This window comes from Octodon degus, unplaced genomic scaffold, assembly GCF_000260255.1.
Source record: "Octodon degus isolate 3935 unplaced genomic scaffold, OctDeg1.0 scaffold00003, whole genome shotgun sequence".
NCBI classification, from domain to species: Eukaryota; Metazoa; Chordata; class Mammalia; order Rodentia; family Octodontidae; genus Octodon; species Octodon degus.
This window is the reverse complement of record NW_004524579.1, coordinates 21,073,986-21,080,339: the sequence shown is the minus strand read 5'-3', so window position 1 is coordinate 21,080,339 and position 6,354 is coordinate 21,073,986.

The window sequence follows — 6,354 nt, the reverse complement described above, 5'->3', positions numbered from 1 at the left end:
CAGGCCTGTGCCACCATGCCCAGTCTCAATTGCTGTCTCAGAGTGCCCCAGGAGCAGGACTGGCATGGCAGGCAGCGAGATCGAATCCCCGGCCCCTGTGCCTGCTTGCAGGTGCTTTAATCCACTAAGCTATTTGGCTGGCCCACAAACTAATGATTTCTAGATGAATTATGTCCAATAATTTTTTTGGTAGACTTTATACTTGCTATCATCACAGTAGTATAAGACATAGTTGATATTTTGGAAAAGTTTTCAAACATGAGAGCAGTCTGAGCTGTACGTAACCACTGTACCCAACTGGCTATGAGAGACAGTGTCGTAGTTGCACCATTCCCACCAGCCAGGAGATCCTACAATTAATCTCACAAGGTTTTGGTCCTTTATTCAGTTTAAGGCTCATACTCAGAGGTCTTCCCAAAGCCTGTTGTGCTCATACATGTGGTTTTTAGGAGGGGGAAGGATCCAGGATATATGAATATAGATTAAGGGTATGTGAATATGGATTAAGGGTTTTGGTACCTAAATTAATCTACTGATGAGTTGGGGCTTGTTCTGGATGTGGATAATGGGAAGGCCCAACGTGGGTGTGGATGGCAAAAAGCTTGTAGTCTGGCTGAGATAAAAGGGAAAAGATACTTGTGATTGCCTCTCTCTCTCTCTCTCTCTCTCTCTCTCTCTCTCTCTCTCTCTCTCCCCCTCCTTCCTACCTTTTCTCTTTCTGTCTTTCTTTCATTCCTGCTTCCTGTCTATTCTGTTATGGACTATTTCTCCTCTCTGATGCCCCTCTGCCAAGCCAACTTGCTTTGGAGCTGGCTGATTATGGGGTGCAAACTCTACAAATTATGAGTTGAAATAAATGTTTTCTTATCTAACTTTGGTTGCTGGATATTTTGTTTTAACAAGGACAAAAGTAACTAAGACACCTGGTGAGTGTTCAACCAAGTCCTTGCTGTCCCTCTGTGTCCTTTGCCCATTAAATATATTCCTTTTTCCAAGCAAAATTAAAAGAAAAATAAAAACCAACCTTTGTGTAACTGTGAAAAGCAATGATACTGCCCATCTAATTTGAAAACCCTTCATATTCAAACTCTTAGTTTCCTCAAGGCTAAGTACAGGAAAAGTTCTTTTATGTCCCAGAGCCACCTGTATATAGCTTCATCCTCTTCAGTTAGGGCAGCTTAACTATTGTTTCATGTTCTAGGGGTGTGCACTCACACAAAAAGTTAGTTCATCTCCCTGTTCTCCATCTCATACTATGGGTTCTTTCGCTTCTCAGATCTTCATACTTTGAACTAAAACCTTCCCACCAACTTTCCTGAGTGTGTCTTTTTGACCCTGTGCTTTCCAGGCAGGCACTTATTCTGTTGAGCTGTCTCCCCAGCCCTCCTGGGTCTGTCTTGTAGGTAACAGATCACAGGATATTTCTACCCTCTATAATCACATGGACCAATTTCTCTCGATAAATATATATGATATGCGTGTGTGGATAAGCTACTATTACATATGACTGTCAGCTTGACTGGGTTTACAGGTACTGAGCAGAAGAGCAAAGCAAACTTCTGAATAAATCTGAGTTCCCAGATCATATGGGTGTGACTGGGAAATACATGTGGTTCCCAGACCTATTTCCTTATTGCCTCTTAGTGATGCTTTGCCTTTGTTGAACACTGCCTCATTCACCCTCTAGTTTTCTCAAGAAGGTAATTGTTTCATTGTGTGTGTGTGTGTGTGTGTGTGTGTGTGTGTATTTTAGCTTACTTTTCATTTTAAAGTGATTCTTAAATTTTGTTTCCAGTTCTTACCTGAACTCTGGTAACTCTCACCTGAGTGTTCCCAAGGATTCTGCATAGTGTTTTTCCACATCATTCTAAAGCTGATTGTGAAAGAGTGAACCTCAGTTTGAGACCTTTGAGTACGTAAGTCAGACTAATTCTATTGTTTTTAGGAATATGAATTTCTTTCTTTATTCTCTTTTATCTTGTAGAATTTTTAGAAAGGAATTTGACCTTTGTTTTTGGTTTATATGTGTCATATATAATTAGTTTCCTTGAAGTTTTAGAAATATGTTAAGTTCAAGAGTATCCATCTAACTAAAATATGCTGTTTCTTCTGTTCTATTTAAGTGTCTTTAAAAACATGGGTTTTCATTTTTAAATTCCTTTCTTTTAATTCTATTCCTTCAACTTACTTCTCTTTGAGCCTTAACCTTCTTTCTGATCAATCTTCCTACTGCTTAATGTTTTCTTCCTTAGTTGCTATGCTTTGGGTAGACCTACAAGTCCAGTTTTAAGACTAGAGGGGTCAGATTGCAGACTCAAGTTGACTGGTTGTTGGAGCATGAAAGTTCCTTCCATTCTTAGCTACTCTATTAACACTGGCTTGCCATGTTTTTCAGTGAATATTAATTGATCTGTTAGGGCTCATGGTGATCTAATATCCATTAGATATATTATTCCTCATTTTACTTTCTTCTGTATACTTCTTCAAAGGACTCAGTTTGCTCCTATTTGCTTGAATTCTGGATTTTAAGAAGATCCTTTTACACATTTTTTAAATAAATGCTGTCTTTTGTTATTATTTTGCTATCTCATTGTCATTTCTATCTCTATATAGAGCGTGCAGAAAGTTGTCTGCTACTGCTTACTCTCTTTACTTTAAACCCTTTCTGCTTCAAATATTCTTGCTCGTTTATCAAAAGAAGCCTTATCGGGCCATTACTAGGTCACAGCCACTTATTTCCTTCAATAAAAATGACATTAGTTGCATAGACATTGTAGTCTTTTCTGAATATATTACATAAGATTATATACGCAAAATATATAATCTAATATACTAATACATTAAATAATATAAAATATAATACATATTATAATATAAACTATTCTTCAAAATTGGATATTGCAAATATCAAATGGCTCACAGCTATACCAATTTTTACAGTTGGTTCACAAGGGTAAATAATGACTCTGCGCACATCACTTATTTTGGGAAGGTTGATGCCATATTCTCTGCCTCAGTTTCAAACCTTCCCAGAGTTCCAGTAGCGCCTTGAGGGTTTCTAAATTCTTAAACATAAAAGAAGCTTCAATAGAGATATCACTTATGATAGTACATCTTAACTTTTATATTACTATTTGACATAGGAAAATTCTAAAAAATATAAAATATCAGACCATATCATATATCTCATGTGTCACAGTCTGGTGATATGTACTTTAGGAAATATTTTCAATAAACAACAAAGTTGAATATCATATTCAAGAAGTAGAAAATTTATCCTTTATCAAGCAGGCAATTGTAAGAACATTCAGAGGAAAATATCTTCATCAATTGGACAGAAAACCAATTGAGCAAAAGCAGAGTAAAGCAGGAATAACTAGAATGGAGCCAGTAGGTCTTGGGAAAGTTCAGAGAACCAAGTCTAGCTAATGTGAAAGGCAATTATATGGTATCGTGTTGTGGTTTTATCTCGTATACTTTCTAAACAAGTTTAAGATTGATGTGGATGTGATCTAGATTTTTTATATATGTCTGTGGCAAAATATCACCCTTTGGATCTCAAGCAGGAGTGGCATAATTAGTCAAAAACATTTCTTGCTGAATATCAACTTTGACTCATAATTCTTACTTAACAACAAGTACTACAAAGGCCAGCCAAATAGCTCAGTGGGTTAAAGCACCTATAAGCAGGTGCAGGGGCCAGGGGTTTGATCCCTGGGCTTGATAAGCCAGCCCTACCCCCACGGCATGCTGAGATGGCAGTGGAGACTGGGTGTGGTGGCGAGCACCTATAATCCCAGCTCTTGGGAGGCTGTAAACAGGTGGATCACTGTGAGTCTGATCTAGTAGTGAGACCCTGAACACTGTGTAGACCCTTGCCTAAAATACAAAATGAATGAATAAATAAATAGTAAACAAGTGTTACAAAACACAAGAGCTCTGTGCAGTCATTGTCAATATGAGAAAGTTAATCTTTTAATCCAGAGGTACTTGTCATTTCTATTTTGTTTCTGAGTATTTAATATATACAAACCCAGAAGTCTTAGAGTAAAGCTAAGAGAAATAAATAGGCAGCTAGTAGATAGCTGAAGTTACAATTAATAATGTTATCTGGACAATGATTTGGGATATTTAATTAATCTCACTTAGAAAAAATCAGATCAGTTTAAAACCTGGGTTTCCTGGTTGACTATGCAATGTCTTTAAAAAAAAATAGAGCTATATGCATGGTATTTTTGTTGGTACAAGCCATGTAGAGTCAAACAATGCCAGTTGAGTCCTAGAGAGCCTAACATAAGAAATAATTGCTATTTCCCTGTATATGATTTAAAGGAAATTAATTCATTAGACAACGTGTTACAAAATTTTCACTATCTCTGTGAGAAGGTACATAGTCACTTAACTGTTCTGATATTACAATAAAATGAATATTGTAGTAGATATGTGTTTTCAAACCGTGTTCAGCAACCCTTAAAACTCTGAACCCTCAGCATAATTTCAAACAATGGCTTTGACTAACAGTATCATTTCCTTCACCATCACCACCTCTCAAAGGAAACCAAGAAGCATACCTATGCTATTTTTTGTTTTACAAAGATTTTTCCAGTGGGATTAATTCATTCCTTGTTCCCAAGTAGTTCTTATATATTATGCTCCATTTACTCAAGCATCTGATGTGATCAGCAAGAACTTGGAAGACATTATCCATAAAGATAAAAAGTAATCAGAGGTAGAAGCAATGTGCTCAGCTAAGGGTTCCTAGAGCATTTGTGGGTGAACAATATTTATGCTGACTTTTCTGACACTGAGAGTATTCAAGGACACAGGTACTCTGAATCTTTGTCCTTTATGGTTTTCGGAAACCAACCATTTTGCAGATCTGTTACAAAAACTCTGTATAAAAAGACATTTATGCTGATAAATACATGCACTTTAGTTTAGACACATAATTTAACAAATAACCTAGTTCCCTTTTTGAGTCATGCCCTGGAAGTGATAAGTGATAACTTACATTTAAATTCATATACAAAGCCTTTTGAAATGTAATGGTAGACACTTTCCCTTCCCTCCTTTAAGACTGAAATGACAAGAGAAATAGTTAGGGAAAAGTTATCTGGAAGACAAGAGGCATCTGTTTAAGCTTAGCTTAAAGTTTCTACCCATGACAAGATGTATGATATAGAGTGTTCAGGGAAGTCCTTTCTTGTACGTGGCTATCTGAGCACAGAACGGAAAGAAGGAAAGGAAATGTAAGATGTGTGAATGGGAGATTAGAGCATCCCAGACAGCAGGAGTAGGTTGGAATTTTAATCCTCAAAGTTCTATATTGATCTACTATGAGGTTATATTATCATTATTATTATTTTATTTATGTATTTGGTACAAGGTCTTACTACACAGCTCAGACTCATAGTGATCCTCCTGTTTTCAGCCTCTCCAGTGCTGGCACTGATACAGGGAGAAAAACTGGTCTTGGGTGGGTGACCTCCAAACAATATAGGGAACCTCCAAATGACAGGGAAAAACAATCTCTGGACCTGACCTGCACGAGTTCCTGTTCTCGAAAACTGAAGAATGAATTTTAGGAACAAACGGGTTATAAGAAGAATATATTTATTTAAAGAAAGAAAGCTCCTGTCCCAAGATAGGGACAGAAGGGGGGACACCAGCAGGTAGTCCCCCCCCCCCAACTTGTCTCTTTCAGGGACTTTTATAGAGGAAAACCATGTGGTGAGGTGGGTCTAAGGTGGTGGAGAAGACATGGGAACTTGCTTAGTTGGGCATGAGGTGGGACAAAACTCTGGTCAACCAATGAGATTACAAGCACCATTGCTCAGGTAAAATTGATTAAGTCCAGGAACAAATGGAAAAGCAAGTCACATAGCAAGTGGGCACGAATACGGAACAGGGTCTCTTCCTGTTGGAGGTTGGGCTAGTGACTCATTTGGGCTCTTTCAAGTTGATTGATACTATTTAGGATATCAATCCTTAATGACCATCCCTAGGGAAGTATGTAGCTGTGCTTCCACTTTTTGTCTTGGTCTTGAGGTGTGGTCTATATGGGAGTGTCTGTCTCTTCCCAGTTGTAGTCACCTTGTCTTCCATCTTGTCTCCTTGAGAGCCTGACCCTGTCTAACTGCCAATAATATTTCTATCTAACTCAGCTGCCTACAACGGGATGACAGGCTTTCACCATCATGCCTGGGCTGTAAGACCAGGGGCATAACCCTGGTCCCTGCACTTACCAAAGCAGGTGATTATGATACAGGGAGAAAAACTGGTCTCAGGTGGGTGACCTCCAAACCATATAGGGAACCTCCAAATGACATAGAGAAAAACGATCTCTGGACCTGA